We start from the raw sequence: 13,267 nt of genomic DNA, 5'->3' as shown, positions 1-13,267 counted from the left end.
AATTTGTTATATATTATCAGATTTACCAATTTGTTATGGGTTTTAAACTTTTAATGGTTTTTCTTTTGTATAGGACGAGGGAATTTGTTCATACGGCTGTGTCACGATTCTTGCTCATTGCATTAGGTGCTGGTGTTGGTTTGGGAGTAAATATATTGATATATCCCATCTGGGCTGGTGAGGATCTACACAACTTGGTTCAGACATTCTGAATTTCTGTTCTTTTCCATTAGTCCATTCCCCTGGAATTGTTAAATACTCAATCTTCTTTTGTCTGTTTTGATGATGTTGGTTTGGGAGTAAATATATTGATATATCCCATCTGGGCTGGTGAGGATCTACACAACTTGGTTCAGACATTCTGAATTTCTGTTATTTTCCTTTAGTCCATTCCTCTGGTATTTTTATTATGGAAATATGATGATGCATAGTTCATTGCATTAGTAGAAGTGATATTATACATTTATACGTATCTTTCTAAAAAAAGTGATATAAACATATTATCTTTTTCCTTTTTACTTTGTTTGAAGATGGCAACCCAAGACTCATTTACAATTTTACTTTTTCAGGTGTTCCAATCTCGAGTTCTCAATAATTCAAGAAATCTTACAATCAAGGCTTAGAAGTTAGAACTGGAGCAACGTAGGAGCACTGCAGTTGGTCGGTTTGGACCTACAGGTCAGTTTCTTCTTCATTGATTGAATTTGCAGAACTGCCAACATTCTTATTCTTTTCAACTAAAATTGATTTGTAGAAACTTTGAGTCTTTGAGTGAGGCAGGGAGCACAACAAGCAAATATGAAGTGACGATGAGATGAAATTTGAGTCTTTGAATACTTTGTTTTAAACTATTGTCTGCTTTGTTATTGTATGATTCATTCATTTGTGTGAACTGTAAGTGATGATATGAAGTGATGATGAGATGAACTGTAAGTGATGATATGAATTATGAAGTGATGAACTGTAAGTGATGAACTGAAGTTGATGTGAGAGAATGAGAGACTGAGAGTTATAAGTTTTTTGATTGTTTTACATTTGTGTATGGTCTGGGCCTTTAAATTCATAAAAGTTATTTGATTGTTTTTCATTTGCTTTCAGTTTTTCAGTTGTTGACAGGTTAGGGATTTAAAATTTTCATTTGGGCCATAGCTGAAAGCTGGCCCAATCTTAAACTCGGTTGGAGGCCCAACCAACCGATACCAACTGGTACTGAGAAGTCGGTATACCGACTTTTGTGGCCGGTAGTGGTACTAAATTTTGTGTACCAATAAGTTCTGGTACGGTAGGTGGTTTTGGACTTGAAGGTCCGGTACCGTACCGAACCCAACCCTATGAGGAGCAGAGCAAAATTAAACCCAGAAAGAGGAAAAACTTAGTATCAAAATTGGTGGTTGCAGATAAGGTGAGACTAGCCAATTGTTAATGGGTAATTTTCAGATTTCTTTTTCCATTGATTTGGGTATCCTATTTCTGTTATATTTGGTTTTCTGTGTTACTCATTGGAATTAGATTATCGCTGTTAGATATTGTGTGCAGAGCGGATTCTCAGTCAAACCCAAAAGGTAGAGTAAAATAGTTATCAACTCAGGCGATAGTGTTGCAAATTCAGTGGAGGTAAGACTTGATAATTGTTTCCAGATTTTGAACAAATCTCTCGCCACCAATTCTATTTGGAATAAATCAAGCTTAATGGCTTCAAAGAGTTTGGAGGTAGTATCTTTGTTTCTGTATTTTTCGATTTTGATTTCTTACTCTTACATTGAACTGTTGTTTTGGAATGTCATTGAATTTTTCTGGTACTTTACATACTTGGGTAGTTTCTATATATATTGAAGGAATCAGAAAATTTTGGTTATAGGTATGGTTTGGTGATTTTATTGATTCTTGGTTTCACATTTTCAAATAATCATAACAACCAATTGATGCTCATGAACTGTTTGTTCAATAGGGATTTTGCTTCTTTTTTCTTTTCTTTTTTTGTTACCGCTTGGTTTCCTTTCACTTGTATGTTGCAGGTAATATTTCTGAACATTGTGAGAAAATGATGTCTACTAATGTCAGTTCCAGGTACTGTTTCTGTCTCCTATGTTCTGTTTTCTTCAAGTAATCAATTGATATGCACTTTTTTTTTTTGCTTGTTGTGGGGGGGGTGCAAATGAACCAAACAAACTATGTTTCTCTATTGATTAGGTATGAATGAGAGATGTTTTTTATTGATGACCGTTGTTAGGCCTTCCCATACATGATATCTACTATATTCTAATAGTAAAGATTTCTTATTCTTCTGTTTCTCAACACACAGCTTATTTTAACTTTTTGGGTGTTAAGAGTTGTTGTACGTTCTGTAAACCATTATATGTATGATTGATCTGCAAGTTGTCAGATCTATGTTGTCTGTTTCTTATCTATTGTCTATGGTATATGCTTAGTTATGCATGCATGTTTCTTTTAAATTTACTTCCGTTACTGTACTATGCTTGGTAATCGTTCAGTAAATCTCGACATGAATGTTTCTTTCAGGGAGCATTATTACACCAATGCCTTTGGTGTCAAAAGTTAAGAGTTCATGATGGGTCTCATGGCAAGTTCTATTTTTCCCCTTTTTCCTTACGCTGTGTGCTTCTGATAATCGAACTTTAAGCTTAGTTAGGGTTTTATCTTAAACAGTAACTATTGTTTTTTGTTATAACAAAAGTGAGTATCTTTACCACATGAGTTGTCAATATTGGTCTCAAAACTTGCTTTTGTTCTTCCTACTTCAAAAGTTTGAAATGAGGTATCATAGGATGTGAAATAGTGCTAATGACATTGTTTGATATTGGGTTTTTTTTTTCCTTTTCCTTTTCCTTTTTCTTTTTTTCACCCTTCCAATTTTTCTACCTAATTTAGTGAAATTTGCTCAGATATGCTATTTTATATGTGGGAAGATAGTATGCCAAGCAGTAGGAATATTATACAATGATATATAGAAACACACCCGTCTACCAAACTCTCTCAAACCATTTTGCAGATAGGAAACTGTTTCTCTTTTGTTTTTTGGATTACTGTATGATGTTGCAATTGATGTGTGATATCTGGTGTTGCAATGTACCATTTGAAGGTTGTTTATTCATTTACTCTTGAGTGGCATGGCTATATTAAAACTGGAAACTAATGGATGCCCTGTAGACTTGCGTCTCTAATTACTTACTCTCATTGTATGCCTTGATTTTGAAAGTCACATTTCCAGAATTTTCTATTTTTTCTTCCTCATTGGTTGTGCTTTTTTATTGTTTAAGGGTCATGTTCTGTTTCTTTAATGTATGTTTTTTGGTTTGGCGGCTATGATCTAAACACACTGTCGGGTGTTATCCTTCATCTTGAACACTTGCTATTTTTTTTTTGGCAGCGAGGACCGGGATTATTTTGGTAACCGGTGATTGAAAAGCAAGAGAAAAAGAAGATAAGTGAAGGAGAAGGAGACTGTTAAAGTTTAGAACTAAGAGTTTTGATGGGAATGAGATTCAGATTCCTGTGTTCTTACGGAAATTAGTCCAATCATAGACCTATAATAACTCACCCAACGCTTCAGGTATTTATGCAAGTAATTCCCCACATTCATTTTTGTTTGCTGTCTGAAAGTAAAATATGATTACCATATCAGGATTGCTTTATTAAGGCAAATGTACTATATTTGGACACTGTTTTATGTGAATGTGACACCAAGCAAGTGAATCCAAAAAAACTTCCACTGCTTTTTACAATTGTCCTTCTGTGTTTTTAAACTTTTTTTTTTTTTTTTTTTTTTTTTGGAAAAGCGAGAGAGGGACTAACTCCTCGTCCCCTCTCGAAAGTTTATTAAAGAAAAAGGACAGTACAAACTGGCTGGAGGACTAGACCAAAGCCAGCCATGGAAGAATACACCAAGTTACTAACCAACAACAATGACCATCAAAATATTTCATCCCATGCTACAAAGAGAAAGAAAGCAAAGGGAACAGTAAAACAAGGACATCAGAGCAAACTCCAGAAAAAGGAAAACAAGGACTGAACAAATAATCAACAAGCAAATCTATAGGCCGGCCATGAAACAAAGTCTCGACCAAAGGCAGAAGACAAGAACTGGGGCAACGAATCCCATCTGTGAGTACCTTCATGTGATGCACCATAGTTAGCTAGCACATCTGCCACAACATTCCCTTCCCGAAAGATATGAGTGACACGTAACTGCAATTGTCTTGCTAAAACCATACAGTTTAGCCACTCAATGCGCAGCCTCCAAGGGACAAGAGATGGGGACGCAAAATATCTGACCACTACCGCTGAGTCCGTCTCAATCCACAAATGTCGCCAATTACGTGACCTAGCCACCCCAATTGCTTCCAGGAAAGCAAGAACCTCAGCATCAAGGGCACTAGGAACTCTTACCCTAGAAGCAAAAGCATGGACAAAAGCACCCTCAGCATCACGAACGATACCACCATATCCAGCATTGTTCGCATCTCGGAAAGAACCGTCGGTGTTAACCTTGACCCAAGGGGGGATGGGAGGGGTCCAGGTCACTTTTATGAAACGAGGAGCGGTTGCTCTCAAAGATGAAAGTAATAAGATATTAAAAATAGGATAAGTTGAGGTTGGGGGTGTAATACCCCTTTTTATTTTTTTGTTTTTATGTGAAACAAAGTGTGGTGGTTCTTTTCCGGGTTTTGGGCAATGATATGGGGTAGTAGTGCTTTTGTGTATGGTGGAGTTCTAAAAGAAACAAGTTAAAACTATCAGCTTTCTCTCTCTCGTCCGAAACGTGAAACCCAAGAGCAAAGAAAACTCTCCAATCTCTTTCTTCCTCCACCGACCATCAATTGGCGCCAAACAACCTTCAATGGCTTCGTCTCAGCCTTGCGAAGCTACCTGAGGCAGTCTTGGGTCACGGAACAGCCGGAAGCGGCGGCGAAGAGGTCGGGTTTGTCTAGCTTCGATTTGGACTCCAAGCATGGTAGCTCGAGCTACCGACCACCAAACCGTCTCAAACTCCATCCACAGATTCGCATCAACCTCCTGAAGCTCCCAGAACCAACCTTGCACGGTGGCGCAGCCCGTAGCAGCAGCTGCAAGTCAACCCCACGGAACCGAAGCTTTCGATCAAGATATCTCGAGATGTAGAGCTTCTTTTTGAGTGATTCTTGAACCAGTGGGTTCGCCTTGATGTTATTAACAACTCTCTAGAAGGAATCGAAGCCTGAAATTGAAGTTTTTACGTCGAAATCTTGGCTCGCCGGTTTCTGCATTTCTTCGCCGGATTCTGGAAATTTTCCGGCCACATTCATACTGTTCAAGGTAATTTTCGACCCCTTCCGGTCATTTTCAGACTTCATGCTAGTTATGAAAATCGTTGGGCTTGATGAGATGAAGAGGAGCAGCCAGGCCCCGACACCATTGGCGGTGGTCGGCGGCGGCTCTGTCCATTTTCCGGCAGCCCTTTTCCGGCCACCTCCGGGGGTCAAAAATGTGATTTCTTTAAATTTTTAGATTCTACATTTCAATACGATCATTTCGATATATTATACGCATTTTTTGGATGTCGTATGATTTAGTTATGAATTTTTACGGTTTCGATCGATTTCGATAATCCAATTAATGTTTTTTTTGAAGATCGGACCGTCCGATGGACTTGTAGTTTTGATATGTTGACCGTATGACTGTCCCAGTGACCATGTGTGGTCATGGGCGAAGATCCGACCGTTGGATCTTCGTATAATTGTGAATTAGTGATTCGGAAGGCGATTCGTGAGAATCCGACTGTCGGATTTTCGTGAAATTTTGTAGAGATGTTTATAAGGACGATTCAGGAAGATCCGACCGTTGGATCTTCGTGACAATTTTGGGGGATGATCCTATGGGCGATCCGTGAGGATCCGACCGTTGGATCATCATATAATTTCGATCCGACCGTTGGATCACCTTTATTTTCGAATCCGACCGTTGGATCGTCTTTATTTTAGAATCCGACCGTTGGATCGTCGTTTAAGTTTATTTCGTGTTTCGTTTACTAAACAAAGACCGTACTTGATTAGGTACTTGACGGTTTGAGCTGACGAGCGTTTGGAATATCGTTATATCTGACTTTTTAGAAGACGCAGCTCGATTAGAGGTGAGTAAACCTCACATGGTTCATATTACGAACCGAATAAATTTAATTACTTTATTTTTGTGGTAATTGTGTGAAAATATTTATGGAATAAATATTTGTTTTAAATCATATGGACTTGATCAACTACGGTCCATAGGTAAGTAAAATGATTTTATTATACAAACGAATTTCACGGTTTTTATACTTGAACTATAGTTGGTATTAGTGGTCATTCCTGAGCGGATGATTACGTATATATATATTTACGTGGAATATATATTTTGGTTGACGTGTGATTAGCATGATGAAATGATTGAGAATTGATTGGATATTATTCAAGCTATTAATTTCCCATTTAATTGTTGAATAATGAAATGTTGATCATGTGATGTGAAAGCTATTTTATATGCCCAATTGTGAATATGTGGAAATTATTTTAAGAAGTAAAGATTTGTCTTGAAATAATATGTCTCTTATGTGGGTGTACATATGCATATTTACAATCTAAAATTTATAAAGATTGTATGTTGTGAAATTGATTATGTCTGAGAAGTACAATTGTGAAGCCGGGTGTTATCTACTACCCCGTGCTTAAGTGAATTACTGGTAAATGTGTTTTGGTGTTATGTGGAAGTTAGCCTTGGGCCCTAGTCCCTACAGATAGTGCACTATTATACTCTTAGGAAGGTTGCTTACTTTGAGTATACATACTTTGGTATTGTCCTTGGTATGCTGATGGCTGTCCCATGCTTTGGTATAGTACGTTGGACCCTAGCATGTGGATTTATGATTTGTTACCAGTCAACCTGGTTTTCCCGTGTTTTGGGTATAGTACGTTGGACCCTAACACGTGGATTTATGATTTGTTACCAGTTAATCTGAAAATTCACTAAAAAGAGAAGTGTACTTATGTTATTTTGATCAAATATCTATCTATGATATATTTTGAATATGTGAAGGTGTGAGTGAAATTGATCAAATATCTTTCCATGATATATTTTGAATATGTGAAGGTGTTAGTGAAATTGATCAAATATCTTTCCATGATATATTTTGAATATGTGAAGGTGTTGGTAAAAAGAAAATCAAGCATGCATTGCTTTAATGTTATTTCACATATTAATGATGCAATAATTGTTGGTTGAGTTTTAAAAGAGAGTATCGAAAAATACTTACTTTTATGTTTCTGTGATTTTTGGAGATACCTTGTGAGTGTGATGATTGTTTACTTGAGTTATAATAATTGTAATTTAATCAATCAACAGTTCTTTCTTGTTTACTCACGAGCTTTGCAAAAAGCTTACCGGGTTTTGTGTTGTTGCAATCCCGGTACACTATTCAAATTGTGTAGCGGGTAATCTCACAGGTCAGGAAAATCAGGCAGTGATCGTGCAGTTTAGAGTACTAGTATTAGATTTACAGCATTTGTTTTGTGAGGAGAATTATACTCATTTGAGTTTTACAATTTGATTTGGTGAGAGTGTGCTGTAATAAGTAGCTCGAGGATTTGGTTTATGTAATATTAAGAGGTGTAAACTAGTGGTTGTTTCTGAGAGAAAAATTCAGAACGTTATTTGTATTGTTATTAGTCATGTTCCGGATTTGAATCCTTATTTCAAAATTCGGGGTGTGACAGGGGGAGAATGGACAAAAGCCATACCTGCAGACTCTTTCAAGGACAATAAGAAAAAGCGCATGAATCTGATGAGGTTGAAAGTGCCACCCTCATTTCTCAACCAATTCCTTTCTGACCAAAAGCACCAAAGAAGATTGCAAAGAGTGATGCGCCAAAGCAATTTCACTGAGGGAGAGAGAGAAGAGATGAAGGATGATGAAAGGAGTTGATGTATAGAGTGTCGTTGCATGGAAGTGAACTTGAACATGCTAAAACACCACCTCCAAATCTTCCTCGGAACCATGCAGCTCCAAAATAGGTGCTCCCATGATTCCCCAGCCGACCCACAAAAGCTACATTTAGATGGAAGGGCCACACCCCTCCTTTGTAGCCGCTCATCAGTAAGAATCCTCCTGTGAAGAATCTTCCAGGTGCAAATGCTCTTCCGTGGTTGTATTGCCTTATGCCAAATCAGCGAACCCCAATGTAACTTGGGAAGCGAATGGGACAGGGTGCCATACGCATCCTTAGCCGTTGGAACACCCGATGAAGTATCAGACCAAACAACCTGGTCCCTCATAGGCTCGATAGGAAGGGTATAAGAGGTGAGAGCAGCCGCAACATCAGGAAAGGCCTGGAGGAAAATATCTGGCAAATCCCATCTTCCATGCACAATGAAGTCACTGATCTTATTGTCAAGTTGCCCCAAAGTTTGGGAATCAAAATGAAAAGCCTCACCTAAGATGTCACCCATCCAATTATCTTTCCACAACCTAATCGAATTGCCATCTCCAATTATCCAACGAAGCTTGGAAAGAAGAACTTGCCAAACTCTTTTTAGACCTAGCCAAACTGATGATTTTTTATAGTAAGTACAAGGTTGTAACCCATTCGAAAGAAAACGAGCGTGAAGAAACTTCGCAGAAGGTGAAACGTTAGAAACAACCTCCCACCCACGTTTAAGAAGCAAGGCTTGGTTTAACACAAAAAGGTTCTTTAGGTTCAAACCACCCCTATCCTTACGTTGACATACTTGATCCCAAGAAACCAAAGCTCCTCCATCTTTCAATGGGTCCCCATTCCAAAAGAAGTTACAAATCCACCTTTGAACCACTTTCAAGATAGAACGGGGCCAGGCATAGATATGAAAGCTATAGATGAGTAAGCTTTGTATTACAGAGTCAATAAGTTGTAATCTAGCAGCTTGAGATAACAACTTACCCTTCCAGGAGCTGAGTTTACAACGGACCTTATCCGCTATCGGTCGTAAAAAGGCATTAGTAGGACAACCTTGAAAGATGGGGACTCCAAGATAGCTGAAAGGAAGAGTTCCTAACTGTATGCCCAATGATTGAATAATGATACTCTGCTGAGGGCGAGCTGAGGCCCCTAAGAACAACAATGACTTGTTTTTATTCACAACCTGGCCAGAATTAGCTGCATATTCCTCAATAAAATCGGTAACGGCCTTAAGGCCAAGGGGGCTAGCCTGCATAAAAACCATTATGTCATCTGCAAATAGCACATGTGAAGGAGGATTGCAAGCACCAGGAGCAGCAATACAATCAATCTCTCTTTGAGAAACAAGGAAGGACAAACCCCTGCTTAACACCTCTTCCGCAAGGCAAAAAAGGATTAGTGATAAAGGATTGCCTTGGCGCACTCCTCTTGAACAAGTGAAAAACCCACAAGACTGGCCATTAACTAGGATGGAGAGATGTGCTGACTGAAGAATGCAATGAACCCACCTCACAAATACCGAGTCAAACCCAAAGGTACTAAGAACTTTTAAGAGAAAATGCCAATCAATTGTGTCAAATGCCTTTGCTATATCAAATTTAATGGCAATATTCCCATACTTACACCGATGGTCAAGGAGATTCATGCATTCAGAGGTAAGAATAATAGGGTCCGCAATTGATCTTCCCTTGATGAAGGCACTCTGATTCTTGGAGACTATCCTTGAAGCAATTGGACGTAGACGATCAGCTATAATTTTGGTAATGATTTTGAAAGAGAAATTTGCCAGAGCAATCGGACGATAGTCACTAATGTCTTCTGCTTCAGGAACTTTCGAAACCAAAGTTATAAGGTTGGAGTTAAAGTGGGGAAGAATGAACCCAGTTGCAAAGAAGCTTCTCACAGCATCAATCACATCCTTGGAAATTATATCCCAACAGAATTTAAAGAAGCCACCTCCAAACCCATCAGGGCCAGGGGAGCTACTACCATCCATAGACTGAACTGCTAACACAATCTCCTCATCTGTAGGGATTGTAGTAAGAATCTCATTGTCCGCTGCAGTAACTAGATGGGGAATGGTTCTTTCCACAAGGCCCGTATCAGTGATGCCCTGATCTCTAGTAAACATATTTGTATAGTGTTGAACAATATAACTGGCAATGGAATCATGGTCTTGCAAAATGGCACTCCCATCAAAAAGAGATGTGATGGACTTATTTGAGCGACGAATCCTTACCAAGTTATGCAGAAATGCAGTATTACGATCACCATCCTTGAGCCACCTCACCCGAGATTTATCTCGAAGGATGGTGTGCTGTAAAGAAAGCTCCGCTTGAAAGAGTGCCTGTGCATCATCTTCGCGGCTGAACCTTTCATCAGAAGGACCCAGATTACAAATTTCAGATTGGACACCATCCAGAGCCTGCCTGGCAGCCTCCACCCTTGTGTGAATGTTTCCAAAATGCACTTTATTCCAACTTTTAAGCATTAACTTCAAGGCCCGTAGCTTGGAGCTTAAGATAAACATCGGGCAACCATGGAATTGGAGCGTGGTCCAAAACTCCCGGATTAACTGGAGGAAAGTCGGGTGTAGCAACCACATATTCTGAAACCTAAAAGGAGAATGACAAGGGAGAGCAAATCTTTGGAATGAGAGCAAAATTGGACAGTGATCAGAAGTGGACTTTGTTAATGTGCAACACTCCATAACTTGCCAAGCTTCCAACCACTCCAGATTCCCCAAAGCTCTATCCAACTTCACATCAATACGACGGTTAGACCAAGTGTAAGCAAGACCCTTGGTCGGAATATCAATTAAGCCACAAACAGTACATATCTGCTGGAAGTCCATGCAAGAAGTTAAGTTAGGAGGACCACCACCCCGCTTCTCATGCGCACCAAGAATGCAGTTAAAATCCCCAAAAACCACCCAAGGGCGACCATAAAGGTGGGAAGTATTAATCACAGAAAGATCCTGCCAAAGCATTCTTCTCCCAACAATGGTAGTCTTAGCATAGACTGCAGTAATAACACAAGGTAAACCATCCAGTGAACAAGAAAAGGTGATCTGTTGGTCAGTGGAAGATAAAACAATAGGTTGGAGTGCTTCTTGACCCAAAACCCACAAATTTGGTGCTTGAAGTCCACGGTTATTAGTTGATATTGGAACAAGGCCAAGAGATCTCCAAAAAGACCGGTTGATACTATCAAGCAGAATAAACGGTTCAGATAGACAAACAAAAAGAGGACGATGAATACGTACCATGTCCGAGAGAGCCCGCTGAGTGTCATCATTAGCAATTCCCCGGGCATTCCAGTATAGGAGCTTCATTAAAAAAGCTTATGTTTTGCTCCCTTAAGCATGAGAGCACGCCCTGCGACAGACTTTCTACCTTGCACTGACTTTCTACCTTGCACTGACTTTCTACCTTGCACTTTAGCAGTAGGTTTATCTAGCTTCCTAAGTTGTTTTTTAGTTTTTTTTGACACTACTGGTGTAAACTCACCCTCCTCTCTAATGTTGGAAGTTTCACCAATTAAAAGAGAGGTTGGGTCAACCGCATAACTAGAAGGCTCCAAGCAAGTTTTACCAATCTCACAATCCCCCGGAGAGGTGATATCACCAGTAGAAGCCATGCCGACTTCAGAGGCAGTTGGCTCCAATCTCTGAAACCCTGGAGGAACACTATCAAAAGATGAGGCCTGATCTGAAATTTGTTGACAACCCTGGTCCGAATTCACCTTGTTGGCCTGCAGCACTTGCTCGTGTGGGACAAGGTACGTTAATCCAATTATAAACTTACATATTTGATTGCACTTTTTTTTTATTACTGTTTGGCTCCAGTTTTGTTGCAGCTGGTCAACAGTCTCTTTTCTGCGCGGGCGTGCCAGCACCATTCGGGTGCGGTCATCGGGGGTGTCCCTTGACCTGACTTCTTTTGAGCGATTGTGGATGAATAGAGCATCAATTTCGTCGCGGGATTCTTTGTGCCTTATGGTGAGGACTTTTGCTAAGGTTCTTCAAAATCACACAATCAATACTCAACGTCATAGATCGAGCAGAGTGAAAATCACTAGGAAGTGGGGAGAACTTGCTAAAGCGTGACATTAGCTTGGTTGGTTTGCGAGGGCATTACCCTTGCTTGGCTGGTTCTGTAACCGTTGTGGTCGCGGTACTACAGTCGGCTCCCGAGGAGACTAGGACCGAAGCACGTTGACAGAGGATTTGGTGGCACTGATAGTCGGCTCCTGAGGATTTTGGGACTGGAGTGTGGTCACCAGTAAGAGAAGGAGAGAGGTTGCTCTAGAGAGGCTTGGATAATCGTAGAGATTAGTTGATGAATTGTGTCTTGTTACTTCGTCGTAGCCTCTATATATAGGCTACCAAGCCATAGTGGTTGGCCTTAAACAAATCATGATGATTTAAGCACTTAAACACTAATGGAATTGTAGGTTTAAGCACTTAAACACTAATGGAATTGTGATAGGTTTTCCAATTAAGCCACCATAAAATGTAGTTGAATGATTCCCCACGTACATGCCATATTCCTTAATTGAATGGAGTATGAATATTCGCATTCTTGTAGCTTGCATAATCTTCCATAATTCTGCAGGTAGGCTTTATTTAGCCTCTAAATAATATATTTCAAACTTGTCGACAATATATAGCTTGAGCCACTGACATTGGCTCAATTTCTCCAAGACACGCCTTGTCAGGTCAAAATGCTTATTTTGGGTTCAAACAATTACAATCTTTGATTTTGTGTAATTTTTTCTATTTGTAGGAAATGTACGAGCTAGGCACCCTCAACAATAGAAAAAGTTTCAAAGAAACGAGGGCTTTAGGAGACGTGTTTCCATGTTCTCATCTGGTTGGCGGATGGGACAATCAGTAAAAATGAACACCGCTATCTTAGTGAGCTAATTTTGAAAGAGTGGAAGAAAAAGAAGCATGCACATTATGTACGCTATTAGTTTGTTTCTTTTCTTCCAAGTGTAGATTGTCACATTTTTAAATCCTTACAGTTGGCGCTACAAAAACGCATGTGGAGAGTTGATGACACACGATATTTGTCACATTAAACGAACTTGGAGAAAGGTTTTGCGCATTAGGTATTCATTATGATGTATAATTTGTTCATTTTATTGCATGCATCTTCAATAGTCACAACAATTTTTGTACTTTTTTTCATATAAAAATTTGAATATGGATGAGCAGGAGGCAAAAGTAGGGCTGCGCGCGGATTGGTTTTGACTCCAAACCATCTCTATGCCAAAGTGAGCGGTTTAGTCATTTTGGAAAA

This window comes from Rosa chinensis, chromosome 2, assembly GCF_002994745.2.
Source record: "Rosa chinensis cultivar Old Blush chromosome 2, RchiOBHm-V2, whole genome shotgun sequence".
Taxonomy (NCBI): Eukaryota; Viridiplantae; Streptophyta; class Magnoliopsida; order Rosales; family Rosaceae; genus Rosa; species Rosa chinensis.
This window is presented reverse-complemented; position numbering follows the sequence as displayed.